At 27.6% G+C, this 21,211-nt stretch overlaps 2 long non-coding RNA genes across 2 annotated transcripts in view; one reads left to right on the forward strand and one right to left on the reverse strand.

The window, feature by feature from the left end:
- LOC127287674 (uncharacterized) overlaps positions 1-21,211 on the reverse strand; it is a 65,951-nt gene that overhangs the window by 15,564 nt on the left and 29,176 nt on the right. The window contains exon 2 of the long non-coding RNA XR_007843903.1: positions 17,918-18,017. This is a non-coding gene — a long non-coding RNA (uncharacterized LOC127287674). The remainder of the gene's footprint in view (positions 1-17,917; positions 18,018-21,211) is intronic.
- On the forward strand, positions 280-18,913 carry LOC127287673 (uncharacterized). The gene is made up of 3 exons (XR_007843902.1): positions 280-402; positions 510-658; positions 18,554-18,913. It is a non-coding gene; the product is annotated as an uncharacterized LOC127287673 (long non-coding RNA).

Below are 21,211 nucleotides of genomic sequence, written 5' to 3' on the forward strand. Positions count from 1 at the left end.
AATCTTTACTTGAAACAGCGATAACTTTCACTACTAGAGTAATACATTTCCCTAAAACAGCGAAAGTTTTCACTAGTCCAGAGAAATATATCTCTGTTTCAGATAAAGATTTTTTTTTCCCGTTTATGAAAAAAAAAAAATTCTTATTTTGAGAGGAATAAATTGAAGTCTATAGAAGAAAAATTATTTTACCAACTCTCATAATGAGATTAATTTTTTTTTTTTCAAATCAAAATTTGAACATTTAAGTATAAAAAAAATTAATAATTTGATTTGTAAAAAATTGTCTATTTTTAATAAATATATATTATATTTATTTTTAATATTAAAATAGGTTTTTCTTTCGGTGGAAAATGTTTGAAGCTTTTTGGATATTATAGACAACTAATTGGCACCTGGGAGGTATGTTTACAAAAACTGTTATGAGTTTCGTTCACGGGATACTTCCTACGGTTCTCATCTCATCCTCTATTTTTCAACGTTATAACATGAAATTGAACATTTTTCAGCGTGACGGAAATGTCAAGGTACTTATAGTTGCAGGTAAACATACCCTAAATCATGAGCAATGGGCCAGAAGTGCTTTTCGTGACTGACCTCACTTTTCGTAAAACTGCAACACACGAAGTCATAAAAGTTCCAATTTTCCGCTCTCAAGGTATTTATGTATTTTCAATTTATTTCAAAATTGTTGATTTAATTTTTTTTTGTATTTTTCTATTATAAAATGGTTAATGGATTTCGCTAATGAATTTTATATTATTTAATAATTATAATACTGAAAAACAAAAAAAAATTTATTTGATTCAAATACTCGATTACTTGACTATTATCAAATAAATATTTACTTGAAACAAATAAATATTTACTTGAATCAAATAAATATCTACTAGAATCAAATAAATGTTTACTTGAACCAAATAAATATCTACTAGAATCAAATAAATGTTTACTTGAACCAAATAATTTTTATTTAAATTAAATAAATTCTATTTGAACCAATAATTTTTCTATATTTGAAATAAATTCCATTTAATTGATTTAAATAATAATTATTTGATATAAATAAATATTTATATTTGATAATAGTCATATAATCGAGTATTTGAATCTGAATAAAAAGATGAGAGAAATATAATGACTCATTTTTTTGAAATAAAAAAAGGAATTTTATTCTTACAATTAGTATTCTCAAAATAAGAATCAAGAAGTATTATTAATAATTTATAAAAAGAAAAAATACTTAAATTTAGAATATCATTTTTTGGATTTATAAAAAAAAAATATGAAAATTCAAAAGGCGATTAGGTGCACTGAGTAGTTGGGCTTTTTTTTTTTTTTACTGAAAAATGGAAAAATGCAATAAAAGAGAATTGTGGGTCACTGTGGGGAGTTCCCCCCACCACTTTTCTTGGCCCTCAGGTCGAAAATGAGACCTTTTTGCTTTGCAATTCTGGGTCGTAACTCGCTCCCTTTCGAAAACTAGACTTTTATTAAATTATTGGGGTCCTTCTGTTGCTTCCGAAACGGTCGAAAGCACAATGAACAGTTAGAAACTGTAAATGAACTGACCTGTTTACCCAAGATGGATATCGCTCTATACCTAAAGAAAATTTACAAATTTGCATGAATCCTCTATTTTTGTATATAATATAATATAATATTATGCCGTGAACTCAATTTGAGTTTCGCTTTTATGAGTGTCAGTCGGCAAAAATGGTTTATATTTTCAGGTGCTATTTTTAAATGACATACTCGAACTAATTCTATACAACATTTTACAATCTATATTTAGTCAAATTTTCCAAAATTTTTAAATGCTCATTAAGAAATAAAATAATATTTTATGCTTCTGAAAAGATTTTACATAATTTACAATCTTTGCGCACAAATTGGCAAATTTTTTACGCTTCATGGGGGGGGGAGTGGAGGGTTATTATTTTTATTTTTAAATTATGATATACATATATATATATATATATAATTTACACGGAGACAAATAGCTATATTAGCTAAAATTTAGTTACCTCAGCTAACCCCATTTGCTATTATATGGATAGCAATTATTGTTAGCCAATAGTTAACTTTCATAGCTAACATATTTTGTTATGGCAGCTAAATATTAGTTACAAGAGCTAAAAATTCGCTATTCACATAATAACAAACTCATTTTTCTCCGTGTATAATTATCATTCAACATAAATTTTAATTTAATTTAACAATATATAATGAAAATAAATATTTTTTATAATTTGCAAGAATAATTCAAAAAAATGTAAATGAAATTAAAAAATTAGAAATTAAATTTAATGATGAGAAATTTAATTGGATCGTTATTAATGAAAATAATGTCCTCGATAAATAAATTGAATTTGTTTAGACATTGTGCAAACAGAGTTTATAGTATTAAATTTAGTTGGGTCACGCTGTTAATAAGGGCTGATTAAGAAGCGGTCATTTTATAATGTTTACTGAACATGTTTCCTCTACCAAAGGGAAAACAGGGATAAATGAGTAGGTGGAGATTTTTCATTATATATTATTTTCGGACCAAATGGTCGTTTTATATGAGAATAGAGCTTTGGAAAATTAATGTTTTAACACTTTTTTGACAGTTTTACTACTTCAAATTAACGTTTTGTAGAGAAAAAAAAGAAATCTTTTCATCATCAATCGTTTCTGTATTAACAGTTAGGTCTAAAATGTTTATTTTGTCGTGAATTTTACTCTTAAAATATTGTTGATATAGAATTATTTTTTATTTTTATATATAAAATGTTAGCATGATAGTCCCATAAAAATAATTAGTTTCTATTTTAAATGATTCTAATTTTTTTCAATTTTTAATTTTGTCGAATTCTCATTTTTTTCGAATTAGTAATTGACAAAATTAATTTTAAAAACAAATTTTTACTTTACAGAATGTTATAGGTATTTTTTATTTAATAGAATTTTTTATTTTACATAGAATTTCTTTTTAGACAACTTTTTATTTATAAATGAATTCTAATTAGGCAGAATTCATATTTAATAGAATTTTAAGTTCTTCGAATTTTTAAATACTAGAATTTCCAATAAAAAAAAATTTCCAACTCTAAAACAGTTTTTAAAAATACAAAAATACCGACACATAAATCTACCCTACCGACTGATAGTAAAACAGTTTTTAAAAATAAAAATACAAAAACACCGACACAGAAATCTACCTTACCGACTTATGGTAAAACAGTTTTTGAAAAAACGAAAATATAAAAAATTACCGACATAGAAATTCACCTTACCAACTGATGGTAAAACAGTTTTTAAAAATAAAAATACCGACACAGAAATCTACCTTACCGACTGATGGTAAAACAGATTTTAAAAATAAAAACACCGACACAGAAATCTACCTTACCGACTAATGGTAAAACAGTTTTTTGAAAAATAAAAATATAAAAAATAACCGACATAGAAATCTATTATCAGTTGGTCAGGAAGATTTTTATGTCGGCAGTTTATAATATTTTCATTTTTCAATAAAACTGTTTTACCACCAGTCGGTAGGGTAGATTTCTATGTCGGTAATTTTTATATTTTCGTTTTCAAAAACTGATTACTATTAGTCGGTAAGGTAGATTTCTATGTTGGTAATTTTTATATTTTCTTTTTTTTTGGAAAAACTGTTTTACCATCAGTCGGTAAGGTAGATTTCTATGTCGGTAATTTTTTACATCTTTATTTTTTAAAAAAACCTATTTTACCATCAGTCACGTATATTTGAATTTGAAATTCAGTTAAATTATAGAATTCTTTTAAATAAAAAGTTGCGTAAACAGAAGTTTTATGAAGTAAAAATTGTGCTTAATAAAAGTTCGGTATCTAAGAATTTAGTTTCGTTAAAAAAATTTCTGTTAAAGGCTAATTTGAAAAATGAAAGTTTGTTTAAAAAATAATTATGAAATCAAATGAATAATTGAAATTTTGAATTAAAAAAAAGAATTTTTTTTAAATTGATCAACAAATTTTTGTTTGAAACTGCATTTTTATGGTTAGTGTCACACACACACACACACACAACACACAAGATCACCCTAAGTCAACAAATCAAAGCAGTTGCAGACTCGATCCTCTCTTTCTCTTTCACTCCCGAAGAGTGTTCTGACAAGAACAACTGACAGGTCTTGGATCATAAAATGAGTAAAATATATATGTATATATTTCGAAAAGGGAATGTCAGAGGAGATACAAGGACACAATTTTTATCATCGGGGGTCACATATATGATCGGCATATATATATATATATATATATATATATATATATATATATATATATATATATATATATATATATATATATATATATATATATATATATATATATATATATATATATATGTATGTATTTTGAAAATTTTTGGTTGAAAAATACACACACACATATATACATTTCTTGTGTTCGCTTCCATTAACGAGAAATTGCTATCGCTATATATATACATATATAGAGTCGCGTTAAAAGGTTTATGCGTGGGTGGCTGTGGTTATGGTTGTGGTCTGTAGCGTGTCACTCGAAACCGGACCACAAATCGTGCTTGTCTGAACTCGGGTCACGTTTAGGTAATATGGGTCTGCACTCTCTGCAGATCTTATATTAATTCAAGAATTTAAAAGTTTAAAAAAAATTAAACTCTTCTTTCAATCCAATTTTCAAATCTTTGATTATAAATTGTACTTGAAAAATTTTACATTTATATAGAAATAGAAGTCTAGGAAGAAATATTCTTTTATTTTTTGTTTTTTTAGCAAATTTCTAGGTTTTGTCGACAACGAAGTATATAGTAGTTGAATGAGGGATGAGGAGAACCCAGGGGTTGAAGCCATTTACTGGCACAAAGCTGCCACCAGATTGCCGTCGGGGCTTTGTACCGCCTCGCTCGCTTCGTTCGTATTCATGATTTAAATTCAATTGGCTTTATCTGCCGTCCCGCAGCGAATCCCGGAACTCAGTCGCTGATGATAGAATCGCAATATATGTTTGAGATCAGACAATATTACTCTTGACTTCACGTTTCAATATAACATATATGCAATTCACAATATATGAAAGCAAAATAGCGTCGCAAAAAGAATGTTTTAATCGATTATTAGTTGATTAATTTCCGATTAGTTTAATTTAATCAGTCTTTGAAACGCTCAATTAATTATTTTACAAGAAAACCTGTGGCGAATATTCCCAGATATCATGTAAACTTGCAGCAACCTTGGGACAAGCTTGCAGCGCAATATTGCCAACCTTTCACGGAAAACTCACCGCAAGTTTCAAATGTCCCACCTGATTCAAGCTTGCATGGTATGCTTATCGAAAAATTGATCAGTTATCCTAGCGAAATATTGCAGTGTAAGGTTACTGCAAGATTGCACAATAAGATTATCTCAAGATTGCTCGGTAAGCTTGTAGTAAGGTTGCAGTAACCTTACACTGCAATCTTTCGGTAGGCTTACTGAGCAATTTTTTGGTAAGCCTACCATGCAAGTTTGGGACATTTGATGCTTGCGGCAAGTTTGCCGTGCAAGGTTGGCAATATTGAACTTTTCGCTATAGTGCATCATACTCGATCGTGTCAGTTTACCATGTGTATTTAAGAAATTAAAATATATGAACTTCTAAAAACAAGGTAAGTCGAAATAATAATTTAAAAAAATTGCTTGCTCCTTTATTAGTTTATTTTAATTTTTACAGATTCGTCGATTACTATTTGGTCGTGATTTTGTGTATTGTAAAGTTAACCTCAAAAATAAGTTTGAGTTGCTGTTTACCTTTATTCATTAAGGCCAGGTCCAAGTGAGGCAGCGCCATCTACATTGAAAATAAAATTTTTGAAAATTTCCAACAGCCTTTTCTTGAAAACAAGAAGATTAAATGGTTTTTCCATTATGGATAATTGATTATTGGCAAGAAATACACCAGCTAAAACTTTTTTTGGGTTAAAATGATGAAAAAAATTTCATGTCGATAAATTAAATATGAGCAGTTTTTTCACAAAAACTGTAACAGTACTTTCTCGGAATTGACAATCAAAAATGCAATTTCCATTTGGAAAATTAATAAACGCTACAAAATACACCAGCTAAGATTTATCAATCACGAAAACAATAAAAAAAAATTTTTTTAACATAACATATTTTACTAATTATGACAGCCGTTTGGCAGGTTATTTTCGTGATTAGTGAATCTTAGCTGGTGTATTGTTTAACGTTTATTAATTTTCCAAATGGAAATTGTATTCTTGATTGTAAATTCCGAGAAAGTACTGTTACAGTTTTTGTGAAAAAACTGCTCATATTTAATTTATCGACATGACATTTTTTTTCATCATTTTAACCCAAAAAAAAGTTTTAGCTGGTGTATTTCTTGGTAATAATCAATTATCCATAAAGAAAAACGCATTTTACCTTCTTGTTTTCGAGAAAAGGCTGTTGAAAATTTTCCAAAATTATAGTTTCAATGTAGATGGCGCTGCCTCACTTGGACGTGGCCTTAAAGATTAAATGAATGTCGGTGATTGAATTTGAAAAATCTCCATTGTCATTTTTTCATCATTGAGTCTGAATTTAATTATAATTAATTGAAAGAAAATCTACATTTGTTAAAGTTTGCCCGGAAATAGAGTAATCTATGAATAATCGCAATTAATTAAAGGTTAGGTTTGCGTCTTTACGATTTAATATAATATCGATTACCAAGTGGCGCAATAATCGAATTTTTTTACATTCACTGACAGACAAACAGACATATATATCGTTATATTAAATTCCCTCTAATGATAAAATGGAGTATAACGATTTTTTTTGTGTTCTCATTTTTGATGATTCAAAATTTCTAACAAGTGGCACGCGCAAAATGGGGTGTTTTTATAAAATAAGTGAGGTCTTCTTCAAGGTTCAACGGCGGTGAGGATTGAGAAACCCCATATTTTCAGCATTGACCCTGAATCTCATGGTCATGGGTCGCGTGGCGTTGACGAATCTGTTTAGTGCCCCCCCAATAATATTGGGTCCCATTTTCTGCTCGGGAGTTTTTCAATTTTGACAATTGGCAAATGGGGATACACACTAAGAATTTTTGAAACCTATGAATATACACTATACTATATCTTACTTTGAGAGTATATATATATATATATATAACTACTACCGTGGTAGTTTGACAGGCAGCAGGACACTAATATTATGGTCTTTTAGAAGACTCATTTATTCTGACGAACCACTTCTTGTTGTCATCCTTATATAGTTTCGCGTCAATTTGGAACTTTTAGAAAATCATTTCCTGAATCATTGACCATAGGACCTTGAATTCTACTAAACGATTCAATATATAATGTCATGAAAGAGTTTACAAAAATTTTATTTTCTAACTTTTTGACAAATTTAGCTTTTGATGCAGAAATAAAGAAAAAAAAAAATTGAAGCTAAATATAAATATTTATTTGTTTTAAAATTTTATTTCAAATCTTTATTTTTCAATTTTATTATACAATATTCCTTTGAACTTCATTTAAAGTTCAAAAATTGTATATTGCCTGTAAATCTTTTTATTTTTAGGTGCAATTTAAACTTTTATAATTGTTTTTTTTTATATTTTATTCCAATCACTTTCTGTATATCATCAAATGGAAAATAAATTTTTCTCTGAATTTTTTTTTTTTTATATACAGCAGAGAATAGTTTTTCCTAACTTTTTTATTTAAAAAAAAAAAAAAAATTGTTTTTTAATTATTTTCATTTCTCTATATTGTGAGCAATTTTTTTTTCTGTAAATTAAAAAAAAAATCACTTCCCCTATTGTGAGAACGAGGAGAAAAAATTAAAATTACCATATAGAAATTTTTCCAAAATCAATTTTTTACAGTGTTTATTTGTTATCGGAAACAAAATTATAGTTATATAATTAAGTTTCGTTAGTAATTTATTAATTATTCTATACTTTCAGTATTAAAATACATATATAAAAAAAAAGTCAGTATCGAAAAGTGCGTCACACATAGATTGCTCCAGATGTTATAATAATTTGTTACGCATGATTTCTTAAACAAGAGACCCTATGGGACATATTTTCTATTTGAAAATTGTTGACAGGCAAGAATTTTGTCGCCTTTCTCGTCTCTATTTCTTTTGTTAAAATTACAATAGGTGTGAAAGAGTTACACAAATATCGGGAAGGGATGCGCTCGAAAGTAGCGTAACGCAGAAAGTGCAAATTGTAAAATCGCAGAGAGAGAGAGAGAGAGAGAGAGAGAGAGAGAGAGAGAGAGAGAGAGAGAGAGAGAGAGAGAGAGAGAGAGAGAGAAGCAAACGCATGTAGCCTTCATGTTAAGAGGGCTGTAGATTGGGAGCCAGGAGCAGGAAGACGAAGTGCCAGGTCGTCCTTGGGGCCACGCGCCTCCAGCGTCGGAGGTGTTTTATGGGGGCCCATAATGGTGCCCCGTAATATCCATTCCATTTCTTCGTATAGTTGGTATTCTCGCGGCGATATGTTCGCTTCTTATGCCCCTTTTTGTGTCTTCCTCAATCCTCAAAAATATTCTTTCTCTGTCTGTCTGTCTTTCTGTCTCTCTTCATCCTCCTTATAACCTTCTTATACACAATCGACCTCCAGAATTTTCTGTCATTGCTACAGTTTATAGATTTTGGGTCCTTTTTAGAGCCCCCGGAAACTTTCATATTTACGAGGGCATTGTATGCTGTTTTACGATGCTAACAATTCCTATTTGCAAGATTACTTATTTTCATTAAAACGAGTGCCTGCGGGTGTTCCTTCAAGGTTGTTGCGTGTAAGCGTGCCAAAATTTGGAAACAGAAAAATATACAAAAAAAAGAAGATATTTTTCAAATACGATTTTTTTTTTTGTTTTATTGGTGGCAGCGGTGGGATAATGAAAAAAAAACGATTGAATGTTGCGATTTTTTAATTCTCTAAAGAGATGTCGTTATTATATCATAATGACGCACTGTAAATATGAGTTTCAGTTGACTCGTCATTTATTTGATATATAATTAAATTTTTTTTTTTCTTCGCAGTGACATTGGAGGTTTTTTGTTTCTATATATGACTTCTGTTTTGATACGAGAACTAAATATCAAGTAACAAACGAAATCAAAAGAATTACCGATTACAAGAGATTTGCACAATAAAAATTTATCTTTCAGTAAATGGAAACTGTATACATCTAATACGTAGAAATAACGAAATTATAATGTTTCTTTTTTTTTTTTTTTTTATTTGAAAATCATTTAAAATTTTAACGAAATTTTTATTACTTCTTTTCTTATTGTTAATTTCCTCATTAACACCTAATATTACATATATCAATATATGATTCAGAAGTAGCACCATTTCTTTTTTTTGTCACAAAATTTTTCCGCGGAAGTATATATTGTAACCGGACGTGACTCAATATAGAAATTTATGATTTACACCAAATTCATAGAAATTGTAAATTAAATTTTGCCTCTGTATGAGTTGTGCACGAATGTATACATATGTATATATACAATAAAATATATTCATATTGAGTAAAAAGAGATAACTGACACGCGAAACGGGAGCCGATATTATCGAGAGTCTCATGATGATAAAGTCATCGTTTTTTTTTTCTGTTATCAGTGGATCGTGCCGAGAGCTCTTTATTGGCCCTTGCGCGGTGCCTATAACTATTCCCAGAATCGGCCTTCTGCAAATGATCAAAGCCAAAGCGACCGAAATGTCTACTTTTGGCTTTGCACAAGATAAGATCCCATCCAAGATTATATACATATCCTCTTTTAAGTGTGTATAATACAGGTATATATGTACACACAAGAAACAAAAAAAAAAGAAAAAACACTGAAAGTGACGGAAAAAAATATTTTATTTCTACATAGAAAAATATTTATTGTTTCTATTAACTCTTTTTTTTCAAAAAATAAATGAAATTAAATAAAATTTTAATTTTCCTTTTTTTCCACTTATTATTTTGAGTAAAAAAAAAATCTCAACACATTTTCTAATTGTAAGTGACTCATTGATGAGAATTTATCGAAAATAATGGTATTTTATGCTTGAAACATAAACACTCGCTCATCACCTCCGGGGAATCCCACGATTATATACTCGTTCGAAACTTGAGTCTCGAGAAGAGTGCATCGAGATGATTATATTGGCCATAGTTTAGTATCTCAGTAAAAGATATTTAGTACATTGGCAGACGCAGGCTCAATGAAAAAAAAACCGTTAAAATTATTGCAAGAGAGGGAGGTGATGATAGTAAAAGAAAAGAGATCCGTTAATTTGGTTTTCCGAGAGATATGTTTGAATAAATATATTCGGAATTTAATTTATCGTTCACGCTCGCAGGCACTCGTATACATTAATTTCTATATATATATTTTTTCATTTATTTATATGTATATAACATGTATAGGATTGTACATGTGTTGCTAAATTGTAAAGTAAAGGTGAAATTTTACATTTGGGATGTTTCACTCTATAATTTAGCAACCCATCCCTGTGTACTGCTTTTGAGTTTCCTTACTCTGTGCCAAATTTCACGCACTGTTCGAGTCTGACAATAAAGTAAAATTATAAAAATTAAAAACAAGAAAAAATTAAGAAAATCTTTTAAAAAAAAAGATGTAAACAAAATTTTGTTTAGGATAATTGGTGAATTTTGGGTATTAGATTTTTTTTTTGAGTCCCCGGTTTATCAAGCTCCTTTTTACTCTTTGGTAACTCTTTCCATCACAAAATTTATACGATCCAATATCCGGTGACATACAATATTGTATTTATATATATATATATATATATATACCCATACCAACGATGGTGGGGAGTTGAAGCGAACGTTATACGAACACATTGAGCGCATAAAACGACTTTAAGCCGCCAAGCGATAGCGGTGCCTTTGATGTTTGCCTCATCTTCAACCCAATGCTCTTCGTTGGCTTGAATGACACCTTGATTCTAGTCAAAACAGTTTCTTTATATATATATATATATACACCCAGACGTCAAATTTTTATGCAATTTTATGTATTAGAAATTTCATGCCTCCCAGACACATTATTCATTATAAATATGTTTAAATACAGTGTGAATATATTATTTTATTTATTCTATTGAATGTGACGAAAAATGTATATTATTATATTATAGAGAATTCTTTTTTTTTCCTAATATTTTTCAGGTGTTTGGAAACATAATGATTGATTCTGAAATAGTTGTAGAATATATTATGTAATATAATATATTTCACGGAATTTATACAACCAAGGAAAATATATATTTGTCTCATAATGTATTTTTTTGCAAATATTTATTTGATTTAAATAAAAAATTTATTTATAGCGAATAAAATTTTTATTTACGATGTTTATTTGAACCAAATGTTGCCACTCACTGATTTATTAGTAGATCTACCGATTTTCGACTTCTTATACTGATTTACCGATTCTTTACTTAATTCTACTGATTTTTTTTATTCTTTGGAAAATTTACATATTTTTCCGTATATTACAAATATACCCACATATCATCATTATTTTCGGAAAGTTTCCAGGAAACTGTCCGAGGTAGGTTAGGTAATTTCCACGGGTAACTTTGTGGAAACTTCCTGTGTACTTCCCTGAATCTAATAATGTCTTAGGTTCGGCAGTTTCCTTTGGTAACTTTCTGTTAACTTTCAGAAAATTATAGGAGTAAATGTCCCGGAAAAGTGCAGAGGAAATTTTATAAAGTTTCAAATTGTTAGTTTCCAAAAATTTTTCTCTCAAATTATCCCCATTATTATTATTTTATTATTAAAATATTATTTATTTATATAATATCTTTTTAAATTTATTTATTATTCAAATTAATAAACAGAAAAATAATATTTATAAATTTTATGAAAATAAAATAAAAAAAAATTACTTCTTTCTTTCATTGTTGTCTTTCTTTCTGTTTATTTATTCACAACATTAACGCAGAAATTATTGGAAATAAATTTGGAATGACTGGGGATTATAATATTTCTTTCTCTGAACTGATATAAGTGCCTTTTATTCTTGAACACTATGCGATATCATCGAAATTTTTCGACACTTCTGATTGGTGATTGCTTGTCAAATCTTTGTAACGATTGCTCTAAACCATTCGAGTCAAAGTGCCGTGAACAAAAATCAGGCACCCCTGGATTTCTATTTCTATTGAAACGAACATATTCTCAGAACCAATCAAAATTGTTCATTTTTTTAGGACAATTATTCCCAGCCCATGTATGAATGTACCTTAAGTTTACAATGGCGTATTTTTTCTAATTGTGTATAACCTATCTTTTTTATTCATGTGTTACTGATTATATTTCTAAATTCATACTTTTGCAAATCAAATCTTTCGTATCGCAACAGTTGATGATTCGCTATTATTATTTTTGTTCATTCAAGCAAACGGAACTTTTGGTTTCTCGATATAGTTAAAAAGGTTAGGTTAAAAGAAAGAATTCTCTCCTCGAACAGAAATATAGAGAGGAATTAAGGAGGTTATAGCGGAAATAGAATTAACATTAGTAATTTAATGAAACTTGGTCCACTATTAGATAAATGTTTGAAAGATATGTAGCTAAATTTTTCAAACCTCTAGGTTCTTGTGAAAAAAGTTATAAGCGTTTTTGTTTTTTAAACAATTAACATTGTGTCTTATGGGAATTAAGTACTTTTTCATACATATATTTACTCGCCACAAAATAATTAACATTAGGAAATTGATGAAACTTTTTTTTAATACAAAACAGATATTTAATGATTAAATATCTGTTTAAAAAAGTGTTATTAAGTTCTTGTGGGAGCTGCAATAAAAATTTGCTACTCGACTGACGTAATGTGGTGTCGACAGACGTTTCACAGTACCGAGAAAGTCAAATCATAAAATAATGGTTTCTGTTTTGATTAGTTCAGTCAATCCCTATAACCTCCTTAATAGTGAAAGAGTATATACGGGGGAAGAATTGGGAGCATTTCACTCAACAAATTTTGAATTAACATTCTTGCACAAGATGAAAGCTGTGATAGTGCCTTCGAAATAAAAATTTTTAATTGTTTCTATTGTATGTTGTACTAATTTTGTAAATCCTAAACTATTACCCGCACTGTAAACTTGATGGTATCATTTTGGAATGCAACGTTTTGATTCGATATAAGATATTTTTATGGTTCAAATAATTATCAATAATTTATTTATTATAAATGAACAAAATTTAAGCAATGCACGCTTGATAAATATTTCTAATGCGTTGTCAATTAATGCAATTAATAATTTCCTATTACACAATATATCATAATCGATATATATGACATTTGTAAACAAACAGGGTTGGGAAACAAGAGCCCAAAATATATTCGTCCAAAGCAGAGTTGGGTAGGATTGAAATTCGCTTTGGACGAATATATTTTGGACTCTTGTTTCCCAACCCTGTTTGTTTACAATTGTCATATATATCGATTATGATATACTGTGTAATAGGAAATTATTAATTTCATTAATTGACAACGCATTAGAAATATTTATCAAGTGTGCATTGCTTAAATTTTGTTCATTTATAATAAATAAATTATTGATAATTATTTGAACCATAAAAATAATTAAAAATTTTCAAGTGTTGTGATTGTGAACGTAACACAAGAAAACTGTGCGGCAGATGAAATATTGATGACAATATTTTCTTAACGTAGGAATTAATTTTTATTTTTCCGAATTCTTTGACAAGAAAGTCATCTTAATTCATCTTACTATGTGAAGGAACGAGACAGAAATAACTACCGAAAAAAATAAAAAATTTTAATATAAACAAAAAATTGAAATTTTTTAATACTGCTACTGAAAAAAAAGGGGCAATGATAAATGACATTTATCGAACAATCAAGTGACAGTTATTATTATGTCTAAAGATCCTGAAGGTGTGATTGATCGATAATTGAAATTATCTTCCTTTCATTTCAAAAACATAGGTGGCACATATAACAAATTATCATCTGCTTAGTCTCAGCTGCAGAAACAGATGCCTTATGCTTCTGTAGTTCTTTCTTCTTGTTGTCATATACGCCTACTAAAGATTATATTTGAACCTGTGTGGTCATCTCTCGTCCATGAGATCATTTTTATTCTTTTTTCCATCATATCTCTACTATATATCGTTTATAAAACAAAAAATTTTGACTTTTTTTATTCCTATATAGGTAGTAATATAAAAATTTTCCTCAATTTTTTGTTTCTCAGCAAAAAAAAAAAATAATTTTATAAAAAAAATATTTTTAAAAATTCTTTTCAGTTCTTTCTTCTTTTTCCTTTTAAGGAATAAAGACGGAATATTATAAATTGTAAAACGAGAAGGTTTGACCTTTTTTTTTAAAGTGAAATTGAATTTTTTCCACTTCGACGTTTTGTCTGATGAAGAAAAACACGTCTGTGAAACATGTGGGGCCTTTGCCTTCTTTTTTTTTTTTATGAAAAATTTGGCGCAAGGGTTTTTGGATTTATCCATGGTTCAATTTTTTTTTGTCGCTCTTTCAGTTTGTGACAATTTTTTTTCGATTCCTCTTGAAAAATTTTATTTATGACTTTTTACTGCACTAAAAATTGTATTGTATTTATATATTTTATATATATATATTCTTTTTTGAAATAGGAAAAAAGGGTTAAAACCATAAAAGTACGAGAGGCAAATTTTTTTTTCTGGTTTGAAAAATCTGGAAGTATAAAAAAAAATTTACTCTTTCTTTTATAAATTATAAAAATGTAATTTTTTTTCAGTTTTAGAGATTTTTTTTTAAAATTATATACGTATATATTTTATATTTAACATGTGAAGAAAATACGTTTATTAGAAATAAAAACTAAATTTTATAAAAAAAAAAAAAATTTCCTCTTCAGTAAAAAGTCATAAATCTGAGTAAAAATTTCACAGACTGTAAATGAAAAAAAAATTGTCTCAAAATAAAAGTCATGCAAAAAAAAAAGGGAACAATGAATTTCAAAGTCTTGCCAGATTTTTGTTCACGAAAAGAAAGGTCCACATGGTTGACAGACGAATTTTTCTCCATAGACAAAAAAACATCAAAGTGGTCAATTTTCCTTTTTTTTTGACTTATTTAAAATTTTATAATTCTGTCTACTTTTTTCCCTAACATCCAGACAAAAAGAAAGAAAAAAAACTTATACTTTTATTAATTAATTTATTTTAATTAATTAATATTTATTTAATTAATTAAAAAATAAAGAAATTATAAAATGTTTAAAAATATTACTAATTTTCTTCATATATACAATAATATAATATTGAGTGCGTTATATCTAAAACATAAATATTAAAACTAAACAAAATAATTACTTATTGGCTCCAGAGGATCGTTAAATCCTCTAAAATAATACGAAACAAAGATTCGACAAAATCCCAAAAAAGGTCTATACTGGCTCGGTATAATTATGCAGGATTTTGGGAATTCACAAATATTTTGTTTAAAGATCTTGCAAGTTTTTATAAAATTTAAATTGTTTCTCAAAAGAAAAAGAGATTATGCTAAATTTTTAAATATATAAAAATTTGTTTGTGAGTTCACAAAAATTATTAATAAAATTATTATATTTAAAATGATTTTTTTTTATCTTTCCTATCGATATTTTACTGTTTCGGTATATTGATAACCGTTTTACAACGCAGATGCTTTTTACGATCCGTTACATATATATGACAATATTCCTATCTAAAAAAAAAGTGTATTTTTTGAGAAATTTGAGCTCTCCGAAAAGGGACCTTAACAAATTTTAGGTTATGTTTGTGTTTTTTAAAGTGATCCTAAAAAAAAGATGATTAACTCATAACCACCGATGTTTAGATCTAAAATATTTAATAAAAATTTATTTTACATAATTAGAAAATGAATTGTAAAATGACTATAATTAAACATAACCTAAAATTTTTTTTGGGAGCTTAAGTCCCTTTTATTGTGAAGCGTCACATATATACTTTAAGAATATTTTATAATACTTAAATTCAGCATGTAATATTCTTAAAATTAGAATATTTGGTACTTAGTATATAATATTAAATGCTAAGAAAATATACTTAATACTAAGAATATATTCTAATTTTAAGAATATTAAATACTGAATTTAAGAATATAATATTTTGGTACCAATATTCTAAATTTTATAATGGAAAAAAATATCTTCACGCAGGAACAGCGATATATTTCACTACTCTCTAAATCTGAATTAGTAAAAATGTTTACTAATTTGAATTAGTGACTCACTTTTTGCTTTTGAATTAGCTAAATTTTACTAATTGTTTGTAAAAGTTACTAATAATTAGTAAAATTTTACTAATTCAGAAGCAAAAAGTGAGTCACTAATTCAAATTAGTAAACATTTTTACTAATTCAGATTTAGAGAGTAAAACAGCGAAAATTTTCCGCTATTCTAGAAAAAATTATAGCTGTTCCAGATAAAGATTTTTTTACGAATAAAATAAATACCCAAAAAAAAAACATTCAATAATGCGCAATTTAATACCAAAATTTCAGTAGCGAAAGTTTAAAGAAAGGGTTAATTTCACCTTGAAATCAGGTATATAAATCATTTTCAGCAAAATATATATATGTATAACATAAAAATGAAAAGAATATTATATAGTATAGGTGAATTGCACTTGTATTCTTTTCCAGGTCAAGGCTAAAATTTTTCCAAGCAATCAGTAACAATTTTATTGTATCCGAGGGTTATTGTTCAGTGCTTGAACTCCATTTTTAGACTTAATAGCGCCAATTTATGTATATATATATATATAGGAAAACTTTGACCTGCTGACCTAATTTTTCCTCCTCAGGTAGTCAAAGTTGCAGAACTGAGGATTATATATACATATTTTGGAAAAATGGGAAAGTGTGCCAGTAGCGTGGTTAACGGAGGTATACTCGGATTTTTCGATTTAGGGTAGTTTTTGTTCACTGACAGCTGCTTTGGATTATATTGCAATGAATTGTTAACAATCCGGATATAAGTGAAAGCACAAAGTCAGCAGATTTTTCACAAATTTTTCCAAGTTGGAGAACATTGTTTTTCTTTTAATTAGAAATTCTTTTAAAATACAAAATTTTATTATATAAAAAATATTTTGTTATTTAAATAATATAAAACAATTCGATGAAAATAATTGTAATTTAGAAACTCTGATTTTAGTATTTCCTCTTGAAATTCAATTATATTTCACTGAAAAATTAGATGAATACTTTACTAATTGAATCAAATCTGTTTTACCGATTAATGATAATGAAAATTTGACTGTTTTACCAATTAATGATAATGCAGATTTGAATTTTTTAATCAGTAAAGAATTCTACTAATTTTGAGTGAAATATAGCTGAATTTCAATTGAAATTATACTGAAGTGATTTCAAAATTTTAAACATTTTGTATATTTAAAGAAAAATGTACTTAGTTTTAATTTTAAAATTAAATACAGCGGGTAATTTTTTATATTCAATGTTCAAATACAAATTTTTAGAAAAGTATTTGTGGGCTGAATTTTTACTTTTACATTCTAATCCTGTGAACAAAGTTTTATGATTTTATGTTTATTATTTTTACGACTCTGCAGTAGCCATATCCAAAGAGAGGACCTTAAATGTGAGAATTTCAATATTATGGCAATTTTCTATGGTTAGACTTGTTTCTAACCCAAAAAATATTCCCCATAGATTCTTTTTTCGAAAAACTTTATAAAATTTTTGACGCGTTACGAATTTTCATAATTTTTTTTTTTTATTGTCCTGGTAAATTTCAATTTTTTTTTAGACAAAAAAATTATTTGGAAAAAAAACCACGTGTTTTTTTTTTTAAAATAAGAAGATGAAAAATTTCTTACCTTCTTTTTTTTTCGCATGACTTTCATCCTTTCCGCTACTGTTCAGAGCTTTTACAACTCTTCGAACCTGTCAATAAACCTTTCGATTTAAAGTCACTACCTGAAAAAAAGAGAAAAAAAGATAAAAACCATTTTGTACGTCCAGAAGCAAAAATATATTTTTCCCTCAATAAAGTTATAAAAAAAAAAATAAGGATTGGCTTGCTTGGCACACTCCCAAGGCTCGTGGCACTTGTCCACTTTTTTTTTTTTTTTGACACAAGTCACAAACTCATAAAAGGAAAAAGTTAAATGAGCAATAACCGAAAAAAAACGGTAAAAAGTGCAGTTAAGCTCTTTTTTTACAAGGGGTGCCAAAAAAAAAAGAAAGAAAGAAAAAAAACTGTCAATAACGTTTCCTCAATTTCTCATATATTGTCACGGTTTAAAAAATTCTAGAATATTTTTTTTTTACAGTTAAAAATATCCGTTGCAATATACATAGTAGTATCTTAAAAAAAAATTTATATTATACCTAATAAAAAAAAAATATATATATATTTTATTTTTGCAATAAAAAAAAAAGTGACGGATTTTACTTTATTATACGTGAGAATGATTAAAAATTGATAAAAAGCGATTAAAATGATTTTGCAGCAGATTGCAGTCTACATCAGATAAACGCTGAGATAGAAGACGTTTATAAGGGATGCTGAATAAAACCAGAGAGAGGGGCAGGAATCGTGGGTTGGTGTGCTTGATGGAGCTTTAAACTAAATTAGCCGCCCATGCCTCGGGCCGACGATCTCGAAGCATCCTCATCTCTCGGCTTCCATTATGTTTGTCTTTGTATGCTAAACATTTTCCAGAAATTATTATCTACACGTCTTTTGTGAAATAAACAAAAAAAAAAAAAAAACATCGTCATTTTCATTTCAAAGCAAAAATTTACATATTATCATTATTCTTCTTACTAGTAAGAAAAAAAAAACGATAATTTTCTTTTCTTTTAGAAAAATTTTCCATACATATATATATATACAAACGCGAATATATTATTATATTGTTTTAGAAAATTTGGTAATTATGCAAATTTTCTATATTTTATGCATATGAGTCTGTGTGTTCAAAAAAAAAAAATGTAGTTTTTATACATTTGTTTAAATTCATTTGCAGAAATACATCAAATTGACAACATCAAAAAAGACAAAAAAAATTAAACGTTAAAACTAACATAATTATACATAATTAAACATAATTAAACATAATTAAACATAATAAATATTATATACATAAAAATAAACATATCCAGGTAGCACGTAAGCTTGCAGCAACCTTGCGGCAAGCTTGCCGCGCAATATTGCCGACATTGCACGGCAAACTTGCCGCAAGTTTCAAATGTTCCACCTGACCAAAAAGCCTGCAATGTAAGCTTATCGAAAGATTGCAAAATTACACAATAAGATTATCGCAAGATTGCTGAGTAAGCTTGCACGGTAAGCTTGTAGCAAGGTTGCCAAATAACCTTGATTTGAAACTAAAATTTTTTTTTAATGTTTCGTCTAATTTATATAATAAAATTTATATAAATTAGACGAAACATTTTTAAAAAAATTGTTTTAGATTTAAAGCAAGGTTATTTGGCAACCTTGCACGAATCTTGCTACAAGCTTACCGTGTAAGCTTACTGAGCAATTTTGCGATAATCTTATTGTGCAATCTTTCGGTAAGCTTATACAATGCTAGCAATAGGGTTAATTGGGACATTTGAAGCTTGCAGTAAGCTTGCGGCACGTTTGCCGTGCAAGGTTGGCAATACTGCGCGGCAAGCTTGCCGCAAGGTTGCTACAAGCTTACCGTGCATGCTTATTGAGTAATCTTGCAGTAATAAATAGTATATCTGTAGTCAGAATTGTTTAGTTAATAAATATATAAAAATAAATGAAATTACAAATAATAATAATAATAAAATAAAAAATGTAAATTAAAATTAAATTAAAAATTAAATGACATAATAAATATAATAATTTAATAAAATAAATATAAAGTAAAAATAAGTTTAAAAAAAAAATAAAATAAAACATAACCGTATATACTAAAACTTGGTGGTCCTTTCAATATAATTGAAGAACTAGATGAAAAATAAATATAGAATAAACAAGTAAGAAATTGGAAGTCGGGTTTTGTTTATTAAAAACAATTGAAGATAATATTTGAGTAAAACTGAAGAAAAACTGCTTATTTGACGGATTCTTCTTTTTTTTTTTTGCACTTTCCTTGAAAAAATAAAAGGCGATAATATATATGTTTAGTTTGTTGAGTAAACGTCTTTTGTGGCACTTAGACAAGATTCGACCCAGATTTTAGACGATAATCAGTCAGGTATTGGAAAAAGTACGTGGGATTTTGTAATCTCCGTCTTTTAGACGGATATAGACTTAAAACTATAATATAAAGAGAAAATTTTCGAGAAAAGGGTTAACATTGGTAAATTTCTGATTATATATACGATTTAGTTTTAGTTTCATCAGTTTGAAATTTTTTTTTTTTTTTGGGATTTCCCCCCATCTACAGACACAAGAAGCGTGATATGTAAACTCTCTCAGTGTGAGTGTGTGATGATATTTGACCATTAAATATTTGCAGTAGTCTCACTATATTATATTGAATATATATATATTTTTGGTCGTGTGTTCCGTGGCAACTTTTCGTTTTTAAAAAAATTTGACCTGCACTTCCGCTCAAGTGTCAGGTTCCTTTACAATTTTTTTTTTTTTTTTTTTTTTTTTTAACAAAATTATAATAATTAAATATAAAAATTTTGTGAAATATATTTTTATTATTTTTATATGTGTGTGTTATGAAGGGAAAAGAAAATAAAGAGAAATTACAAGTGTATGCGAAAGATATATTAGAATGACCCTTGAAAAATTTGTCCCTTAGAAATATAAATGAAGTATATACGATGGAATCGTCTCAATTTCCATGGGTGTTAAAGAGATTTCTAAGAAAAGTCGTAAAAATTCTTAAAAAGCTTATAATAACAGATGATAAACATTCTCCCTTGAGCAAAAAATTCATTTTTCATTTCGACATTTATAGCTTTTTTTGACATATACATTTTATAAATTGGAATCAATTTTTTTTTTCGAATATTATTTTCTTTTCTGAAAATTCATTTTCGTTGGATACTTAAGAATATTTCTTATAATATAAGTATGTATAATTATTATTTTAGAAAAATATGAACTGGATTATTTACTCTCTAAAGAATTTGTCGATTTTAACTAATTTTGAATTGGTGATTTATTTTTT

Source organism: Leptopilina boulardi, unplaced genomic scaffold (genome assembly GCF_019393585.1).
Source record: "Leptopilina boulardi isolate dan_hultmark-lab unplaced genomic scaffold, ZJU_Lbou_2.1 LbouV2_372, whole genome shotgun sequence".
Classification (NCBI taxonomy): Eukaryota; Metazoa; Arthropoda; class Insecta; order Hymenoptera; family Figitidae; genus Leptopilina; species Leptopilina boulardi.